General features: G+C 39.5%; 1 long non-coding RNA gene across 1 annotated transcript; it reads right to left on the bottom strand.

Moving 5' to 3' along the window:
• Window positions 1-6,384: 6,384 nt before the first annotated feature.
• On the bottom strand, window positions 6,385-8,050 carry LOC126827605 (uncharacterized). Its single transcript, XR_007682769.2, has 3 exons — window positions 7,924-8,050; window positions 7,208-7,249; window positions 6,385-6,757 (listed from the first exon to the last, which is right to left on the bottom strand). It is a non-coding gene; the product is annotated as an uncharacterized LOC126827605 (long non-coding RNA).
• Between the last annotated feature and the right edge of the window lie 2,944 nt (window positions 8,051-10,994).

Raw genomic sequence — 10,994 nt, 5'->3', positions numbered from 1 at the left:
CACAGCTCACGTATCTATATTACAGCAACAATAACTAAACAAGGTTCATCATGATTCAGAGGTTTGGGTTATTTAATACTTGCAAACTTGTTTTTTTCTTTTTCTTGAAAGGTGAATTCTTCCATAAATTTCACTTGATATCTTTACCGTATCTGCAACCCCCGTTCGCGTTAGTTAACCTCGACGAGAGATAAAAAATATATATATAATTTGATTTGAGGCAACAGGAATCATTAGAAGATATATGTCAGATTAAAATCACATTACTCCAATATTTACAGTAGAGTTTCAGATAGTTTTTTAAATTTACGACTATTGGTAGATTTAACTAAGAACTAGGCCTAGCTGTAATTCGTTTATAAATAAGAATTCCTATCTGTAAATCGTTCAACCAGGATATAACAGATATCGTTTTTGATAAGTAACATTTTATTGGAATGATATTTGAGTTTATTTTGGTATATATATATAGTATATACAATATAATTATTAATTATTCTATTACAAAATTAATATGAATTCCTAATACTTTTAAAGAATAAAATGGGATTTAAAGTCCTGCTGTTCTGCTCCGAATTGGGCTAATGCAGACGGGCCTACTCTTAATATCAAATTCCAACTGTCAAGGGATCTTTTACGTGCTCGCCAATGTGTACATGGGACCTCGGTTTTTCGTCCCATCCGAACGACTAGACAGCTGTCCTTGTCAGGCCCTCTGTCCTGCATCACTGACAAGGGGGAAACACGCCGAAAAATCTGGATGAACTTTCTCGGCCAATGCAGGGATTGAACACCCGACCTCCAGACTAGCGATCCAGCGTCTTACCAATATAGCCACCGTGACCCCCCCTAACACTTTTAAAAGGTACAATTTATTGGAATCATTTTTGCTGTTCTTAGTGTTTAACGTCCGCTTCCACCGAAGGTGATATCGCAGACAATTTGTCTTTTTTTTTATTTTCATTATCTTAGCTTATTTTCATTTCCTGTGGGAGGAAAACCGGGGTACTCACCATGGATCGAAACCACAACCGCAATACAAGCCAAAGGTGACCGGCCAGCTAGAGGTGGAAGCGTGACACTCTACACAACTAGCCCCCCCCCCCCCCATTGGAATGATATATATATATACAGCGGGAAATAATAACTATTTTTATTCAGGAGATATCTGACTTTTAAAATAATTCTAATACAAATAAGAATTCCTATCTATAACTATTTTATCCATAATAGTAAAATAGTAATTTTAAAAGGTACAATTTATTTGAATACATTTCAGTTTATGAGGGTATACGTCTTAGTACTTCCGATGGGTCCTATTGCACAGGTGCACGTGCATGGAAAAATACCAGTGGCAATTGGTAGTGCCGCTGTCCTGGAAATATCCAAGTCAGTGCAGAGCAGTATTGCGTTAAACCCCATTTCATTTTTTAAACATGCGCGTCTTCAATACCCCGGTCGGCGCAGAAAAGTAGGATTATAGTAAGGAATATGGTATGAACATATCCCAGTCTTCTGGGAGAGAGAGAGAGAGAGAGAGAGTTTAACGTCCACACGACACGAACTAAGTCATTTCGAGACTAACATATGGTTCAATTTTATTTTGGCAGTGGGAGGAAACCGGAGGACCTGGAGAAAACTCACGAGGCTGGACAGGCGACCCTACTCATAGCCACGTACAAGCGGGTGCTCGAAACCACATATAACCATTGTAATTAAAAGATAACCGTATTTTGACGTAAGCAAAATGTTGATGTGAGTTTAAACCCCATTATTCATTCATTCAAGATGGTTTGAATATTGGTCAAAGCGGGTCGTGTTTCATTACTGTACAATCGGAGGATTACTCATTCATGACTGGAAAAATCATTATCTAAAAATTAATCTCTGGGCTAAAATTAAACTGAAACGAAGGCGAGAGAGAATAAGAGAATACAGAGAGGTTTGTGTTACATTGATGTAGGCCAATGTCTGGGCCAAAACCAATTAAAATCTATAAATTTTCTTAAAGCTTAAACATGTTAAAATAAAGGTTACATGGAGAGAGAGAGAGAGAGAGAGAGAGAGAGAGAGAGTTGGGGGAGAGGGAAACGGGTGTTTTATCATAGGCTACAAAGCTTTGAATGTCTGAAACTGTTTTTCTTTCAAACAGTCTCCATTTTAACTCCTGTCTCTTGCATTTGACACAGCCCATTTTATACTATATGAGATCATTCATACAGTAATGACTACAGACTGTTTGTCTTTAAAAACAAATTGACTGGGAATCGTAGGACAACTGTGATTGAACTCATAAAGCCATGTTCCCAGAAAAGTATTTATCGGGTGGTTATTTCCAATAAAAGTATGACAATTTTTGTATATATGGAAAGTAGAAATATCAAATCTTACTAGAAAAATAATGGATTCCCTGAAAAACACTCATAGAGCGCATACAGGACAAAAATGTAAGGGTTCCCCTAATCTACAGCCCGACGATTAGGAGTGTCTGCACGCGTGACGTCAAAGGTTGCACGTGGAGATTGCACGCTTGATGTACATTTTGATAAACTTTATGAAGAATTAGACGTACAACACTTTCTGAGATAAAAATCATGGAAAAAGACGCGGGCAGTGGATAATCCGAACATTTAATTAGGCTTCGATATTTGTAATAAATAGTCAGCGATTAAAGACAACATCGTCTTGTGTATGCAATGAATTCTCCTCCGACTTCGCTTGCGTTCCTAGGTACTGAGAGAGGTTAGTCACGTGACACAAACATGACCTCTTTTGATCGATTTTTTATAGCTATGGTATTTCCCGACAATTGCAATGTTTTGAGAAGGATTTGAAGCAAAATTATGATAAATTAATTAGTTTGAATATGTTTTTAATCAAAATATATCATCAAATCACTTAGTTTGTACCCGGGAATGTATCTTTAAATATAATATTTTAATACAATACAAATGTTCAATATCTCTATTTTATTTAACTCGTCAACCTGATCAAAATACAGATCTATATTTCGTTTCGGTTTTTTATATACTTTCGATGGCCTACACTACATGAAGATCTGATAAGTTGTACTGAAAGGTCGCGTCAGAGGTCGCAATAAAGGCTTTTGACCCAACGACGTCATGCATTGATTAATCAATTAGCGCTGACCGTTCTAGTGATTTACCCGTAACAGACCGTTTTATTGGCTGATCCCTCACTTCAACCAAAGCGCCGGTAATATAACAACTGTTCCAGATCCTAGTGTAGTAAAGACAAGTAAAACGAAATTTTGACCTATAAAAAACGAAACGAAATAGGATCTGTGTTTTAATCAGTTTGTTTAACTGGTGTTACTCGCCCAGAATATACATCAGTATAAAAAAAACGAATCGAAATATCGATCTGTATTTTAATCAGCTTGACGTCAGTATATGTACCAAATCGAATCTATTTTTTAAAATTTTCTGGGGGCTTTTTTCATAAGTCAGTGCCCCTTACTTGATTTGAGCAAGATGTTGCCAGACCTTAGCCCTGTTCAATTTTTGGGAATAGAGTCCATGGTAAAAGTTATAGTCACGTCTCCCGTCAAAAGGCAAAACCTAGTAACTCACCTTTTTCTTATTTTGAGAAAACAAAGGAAAACGTAATGAATGAATATTAAACCCCAGCTCATCCATTGATTTGACTATTGAGTTACTAGTTTTTGCTGTGGTATACTAGGCAAATGAAGGAAGATGCTAGGTTGTGTCATGGGTTTCACTGCTTACAAAATCAAAAGATTGGAATATCTAGTACAACAACGGGAAGCACATGCCCTAGTAACTACAAATTTGGTCCTAACTCAATTTTGATATAAAAAAGTGAGTTACTAGGTTTTGCCCTTTGACGGGAGAATTAAAGAGACGAGAAGTTACATTGCAGTCATGGCAAAAATCTAATGTGATCTGTGGCAAGGGAGATAAATCCATTTTCACTACCGTCTCCCTGGAAGAAAGGAGGGTAAAATATGCAGAGAGAGAGAGGGGGGGGGGGGAAATGTGGTTTAACGTCCACTCGATACAATTAGAAACAAACCAGGTCGTTTCGGGACTAACATGATTCAATTTTATTTCAATATTTTGCTTGTGCGTAGGGGTCTTTAGCGGTGGGGGGAAACCGGACAAAGGAAAATACTTCTTGTGTAAGAAACGACCTTGTTATTTTCAAGAGAGAGAGGGAGAGAGAGCGAGGTAGAGAGAGGCGGGTTAACGTCCACTCGATACCAACTAGAGTAACATATGGTTAAATTTTATTTCAATACTTGACTTTTGAAGTTGGAGGAAACCGGGGGGGGGGGGCGGAGAAAACCCACGAGGTTGGACAGGCGACCCTACCCCTTGTCACGTACAACCGAGGAATCGAAACCACGCGATTCGACACAATGACAGACTATTTCAAGACCACCCCCTACCTTATTCAATAAAGAGCACAATAATAAATTTGGTATTATGAACAGGGGCGCACTACTAAAGACGAGAGAGAGAGAGAGAGAGAGAGAGAGAGAGAGAGAGAAATGGGGTTTAACGTCCACTCGACACAAACTAGGTCATTTCGGGACTTACATATGGTTCAATTTTATTTCCATAATTCGCTTGCGCGTAGGGGTCTTTAGCAGTGGGAGGAAACCGGAGAAAACCGGGTCAGAGAGAGAGAGAGAGAAAAATGGGGTTTAACGTCCACTCGACACAAACTAGGTCATTTCGGGACTAACATATTGTTCATTTTTTTTATTTCCACAATTCGCTTGCGCGTAGGAGTCTTTCGCAGTGGGGGGAAACTGGAGGACCCGGAGAAAACCCACGAGGTTGGACAGGCGACCCTTCTCCTTGTCACGTACAACCGGGGAATCGAAACCCCGCCAGTTTACTCAATGCCAGACTTTATGATACAGCGCGCACGTGCTAACCATTCATCCATCCAACCCCCCTACTAAACACGACGTAATGAAATGAAATTGAACTATGTGTTAGTCCCAAAATGACCTAGTTTTTGTCGAGTGGACGTTAAACCCTAACTGTCACTTTATCACTCTCTGTCAGATTCTGGCGTTGACATATTGGCCGCCGACCTTTAGGCCACCGAGATTAAATGACAAACAGATGGTTCAATTCATTTCATTACGTCGCTTGCGCGTAGGGAAAGAAACCGGAGGATCCGGAGAAAACTCACGAGGATGACACGTAATACTACGTTTAGCCAACTAATCTGGACTGTCGGAGCAGTGTTGTTGGGTGGGGTGTGGGTGGAGGGGTGTGGGTGGAGGGATGGGGGGGGGGCTTTTAAGTACGATTGAAAGACGGCGGACCGTGGACTGGTCATTTGGTAAGTTAAAATTTAACTACTGTTAAACAACTGCCCGTCTGGGTTTGTCGTTTATGTGTATAATGTAAATATCCACTCTCCACCGTTAATATTATACACTCGACTTGATATCGGACTAAACGTCCGCTTCTACCCAGACTAATATCGCAGTCAAAATTACTTTATATGCGAAAGAAATATGTTCTTTACATAAATTTGCATTGGTTTAATGTAGCCATCTATTTCTATGCACTTTGGGGATTAACTTTGAGAGCTCAGTGATTAAGATTTTGGCTCGCTAACCTGGAGGTCCCGTGATTGCTTCCGGTGCTGGCTGAGAAATTTCATTGGGATTTTCCTAAGTGTTTCCTCCTGGTCAGTGGTGCAGTACCGAGGGCCTGGCAAGAGACAACGTGTAGTCGTTCGAATGTGACGAAACAACGAGGTCCCGTGTACACATTGGTGTACACGTACAAGATCCCTTGGCAGCTGGAGTTCGAAATAAGAGTAGGTCGTAGCGCCGCAGTCCGGGCAAAAGTCCCCCATAAAAAAACGAAATAAAATATTGATCTGTATTTGATCAGATTGATTTGTGCATGGTCTTCACGCGGATTCGTTCTTGGGTTAATTGTACTTCCACGGGATATTATTCTCTATCACTTAAGATATGAACTGAATTGTTTGATTTTAAAGGATCATTAAAGTATTATTCTCTATCACTTAAGATATGAACTGAATTGTTTGATTTTAAAGGATCATTAAAGTAGTTTTACTCGATATTTGGGAACTACGTGTACACCAAAAGCTTACAGAAGAAATAGGTCAATAGTCATTTTGAGACTGATATAGTTTTCATTTCTATGGTTACGTATAAAATGTATATAATAGTCATTTTAACGTGCCCAAACCGCCCAATACCTTAAAACTCCGAAAAGCAAAACATTCAAGAAAGCCCCAATCCACACCCTTCTTGCAAAACAGCCCCTACCCATCACAAACAAATCAAAATTACATGGTATTTACATTATATAAACCTGTTATTGTAAATTACCAAAACAATAAAAGCATTTTATTTATTTATTCAATAAGCCATTTATTTTTTTATTCAATAAGCATTTTATTCATTTATTCAATAAGCAATTTATGTATTTAATATCAATTATCATGTTTATTTAAGGCGCAAAAAAACAGAAAACAGTTGAAAGTTCATATAGGTAGCACAAACGAAACCGTTTACAACTCGGTCCTACTTCAGCAATGAGAAAGCGAATTCCTCAAAACTTTTCACCCTCCCTTTCTCACTGTCTTCGGTGCTATATCCACGGCTTCGGGGGCTCATTTGGCTGCCATGGCTCCGGCACTTCTATCCAAGGCGATGCAGCCCTTTTTACACGACGAAAGGCATTGGCCCTATCACCGTCAATAAAGGGTGACTCTGAAAGATATATCATTATATAATATTATTATAAATAATTCATGGGTATCATGTACAAGGCAGAGTATAATCTTTCTAGATAATTATTTACAAAATACGAACTTTGCTTAACCTGCTGGGACATATGCATATGCAATTAACTTATTACTGATTTGTCAGTATATTTGTGTTATATAAAATGGTATAAAATTTCAAAAGGCACAATCAATATGTCTTTTATTATATAAAAATGTACAAGTATATTTATATTTATCTAGATTCAAAGAGCTAGAAACAATTTATTTGACAGTGTCCCCTCGAGGTTCTTTCTTTTCTGATATAACTTTTCCGGAATAAACCACTTCGTGTAAAGAGTTAATACGGATCGACCCCTTCGATTTTTTTTTTTTCTGAGGAGCACTTTATTTATTTATAGCGCAATTATAGCAAAAGGTGGAGAAAATATCCTACCTTTGTCGTCGTCTGTGGCTGATAATCCAAGGATTAACATTCCTGTGAAAAAAAACCCCAAATAAATATTTAAAATGACGTCATCGTATTCAATGACATTATAGTGGTTAGTGACAAGTGAAATGGGAATTCCCCTTTGACGTCACATGATTTAATTGAGGTTATTATGTCATCATACTGACACATAATAAATTAAGATGAGCGGGCCACAATGGCTCAGTGAGTAAGACATTGACTCGCTAACCTGGAGGACTCGCGTTCGATTCCTGCGTTATGGCTGAAAAAGTTCATCGCGATTTTCCGGTTTGTAACCCACATTGTCAGTGATGCAAGATAGAGGGCCCGGCAATGGACAACTTTCCGGTTTGTAACCCACATTGTCAGTGATGCAAGATAGAGGGCCCGGCAATGGACAACTTCGGATTGGACGAAGAAACCGAAGTCCCGTTTATACATTGGCGTGTATATAAAGGATCCCTTGGCGGTTGAAATTCAATATCCGGTCAAAATTTCCAAGTCTATCAGACTGACCAGAAATTGTGGACTGACGGGCGGACGGATGGACAATATTTGTAAACATTCTAAATCGGTTAATTTTATTGAATATACAGGAGACTGTATCATTAAGAACACCCGATAAAACTTCTTTAAACTACAAACATGGAATGATATAACCATTACAATTAAACTTTACAATAATAGCAGAGTTTACTTACCAATAAGCAGCAGAGTGATTCCTACTTTCATTTTGGCAACCATCTTGAAAGTTTTCTATTCGATGTATCTCAACAGTGGACCAGTATCTGGAGCTTGTATAAACTTTACCCACCCAGCTCTTGCTTATACTCATGATGTCTACCAGGACGTACATGTCATCGACCAATCAGAATTTTAAAAATGGTTATCCGTAATTCCACCAATTATTCCAAAAACTTCCTTATACCTTTAGACTTTTATTTCACTTAAAGTGTTGAACTGGATTAACCTGACATGAAATAAAATAGGGTTTAACGTCCTACTTTTCTGTTCCCACTGGGCTAATGAAGACGGGCTGACGTCATACAGTGTGCTATAGAGCAGTGGGGTTGATACAGGAACGTTTCAAAGTGGGTTGGATGGAGGTGGGTCCAAACGAACCTTTCTCTTACCATTTTCCCAGAATAAACCCAAGAAGTGTGAACTAAAAAGTTCAATTTGTTACATTTAAAGGATATCTAAAAATAAATGAAATGAAATGGGGTTTAACGTCCTACTGTTCTGCTCCGAACTGGGCAAATGAAGACGGAAATACACCATGCAGTGTGCTATGAGGGGATTATGCTCGGACAACAGCGCTACGGCCTACTCTTATATCAAATTCCAACTGCCAGGGGCTATTTTACACGCAAGTCAGTGTGTATAATGTGTATACAGGTCTACACCACTGACAAGGGGGAATCACTCTGGAACTTTTTTCAGCCAACGCCCGGATCAAACACGAGACTTCCAGGTTAGCGAGCCAGCGCCTTACTTACCGAGCCACCGCGGCTCCTATATCTATAAAGAATGTGTAGATACTAGATAGTTGATGTTCTGGTGGACTTTACCACCAGAACATCAAAAATAGCGATGTTCAAATAGTATGTGGATTTGAGTAAGTCGTATCCCGTGATCGAGTTGCCATGCTCGGCGCCGTGCAAGATATCCGTTAGTTAAGTTTCGTTTAAGTCAAGATATTAAGAAACAATAGGAACGCCTGTGTCTAAAATGACATTGGTCAGTGCTTCTGTGGAGATCTAATCTCTTCATGTTTGTGTATCTCAAAATTGTGGTGGTCAATCTCATGCAAATTTTGTTGCAAAAGAGACAAAATTAAAATCAATGTGGAAAGTAATGGTGGTCTACAACCTATATAAAAGTTATAGAGACATTATCTCCCCTAGATATAACTAACTGAGATATAGATTTTTCGTCCTATCCGAACGACTATACGTCGTCCGGCCTTGCCAGGACCCCCTTCCTGCACCACTGGCAAGAGTGAACCAAATCGGAAAATCTCATTAAATTCGTAATACTAAAAACTGTTCCTTCCAACCCCCTCCACCTCCCGCGTCCTGTACCACTTACAATGTGAAACCCCGCTTGAAAACACCGAGGTTATTTCTCAGCCAACACCAGCACCTTCTGGGTAGAAAGTTGAAATTGGTGCCTGATAAAGAACATACTTGGGTCAGTTCTCGAAAAGCTGTCTGTAGGCAGTTTGATTTGAAGAATGTTAAAGATAACATCATAAAGTGAAAACAATATGATTATTACACGCCTACATTGGCATGCTCGTGGTTAAATATCTTATTTTACCGACTATATAGTAAAAGACTGCTGTGTAGGAAGGAGGGACTGGCAAGGAATGGTGTCTAGTCGTTCGGATGGGACGAACAGCACGAAAGCATGCAAGTAAAGGAAGCCTTGCGGATAGGCCGTAGCGCCGATGGCTGGACAAGATACCACTCATAACACATTGCATTGCGTATGCCCATATTCAGTAGTCCATGTAGGTTTCAGAACAGCAGGACGTTAAATCAAATTTATTTCATTTCCGGGCGTTGGCTGTGAAAGTTCATCGGCGTTGTTCCCCTTGGCAGTGGTGTAGGCCTGTGTACACATTGTACGCGCTGACTTGCACGAAAAATAACCCTTGGCAGTTGGAATTCGATGTGAGTAGGCGTAGGGCCGGTCTCCTGGCAAAATTCCCTCACAGCACAATGTATGGGGTATGCCTGTCAGTGCAGAACATTTCATTTCTTTTTATATATTCTGGGTCTCTCAGAAATTTTAATCACCTGTGCCTTCATCTTGAAATACTGAAGGTCCTGTAGTGTTCGACGGGTTTCCACCGGGCCAGTGGTGGAGGACGGAGGGCCCGAAGAGGAGCAACGTATAGTTGTTCGGGTGACACGAAAAACCGAGGTCCCGTGTACACATTGTAGACACTGACTTGCACGAAAACTAGCCCTTGGCAGTTGGAATTCGATGTGAGTAGGCGTAGGGCCGCTCTCCTGACAAAATTCCCTCACAGCACAATGTATGGGGTATGCCCGTCTTTATTAGCCCGTCAGTGCAGAACATTTCATTTCTTTTTAGATATCCTGGGCCTCTCAGAAATTTTAGTCACCTGTGCCTTCATCTTGAAATTTTGGAGGTCCTGCAGTGCTCGACGGAGGGCCCGAAGAGGAACAACGTATAGTTGTTCGGGTGACACGAATAACCGAGGTCACGTGTACACATTGGCGTGCACGTAAAAGATCCCTTGGCAGTTGGAAATCAATATAAGAGTAGGCCGTAGCGCCGCTGTCCGGGCAAATTTCCCTCATAGCACACTGTATGGTATAGGTTTACTACTTTCTACCTTATCATCTTTAAGCAATTTTTATTTTCAATACAATCCTGAAACAAAATGATGAAGCACATACAGAAAGATGAAATATTTCTATAATAAAACATCCACAGTGTATTGATCACAGATTCCAAACATAAAAATAGAAGCAAACTGAACAGACAGTACCGAGATTGTGTCTTTAAATCCAATAACATACTTCCTATCTACCGTATGTTGTTGATTTGCCTTCACCCATACATATTATTAGGTAGTCCCTTGAAAAACACGGAGAATATTTGAAAAGAAAAAGTTTGATTATATGGACGTGTTGTGCTAAAACAAAGATAGTTTTCAAAAATTGAAGTCTTGATGGTTGTATTGTATACATTCAGGTATCTCTGTGAGACTTCACATTTTCCAAGTTGTGACACT

Source organism: Patella vulgata, chromosome 7 (assembly GCF_932274485.2).
Source record: "Patella vulgata chromosome 7, xgPatVulg1.2, whole genome shotgun sequence".
NCBI lineage: Eukaryota > Metazoa > Mollusca > Gastropoda > Patellidae > Patella > Patella vulgata.
This window is presented reverse-complemented; position numbering and strand designations above follow the sequence as displayed.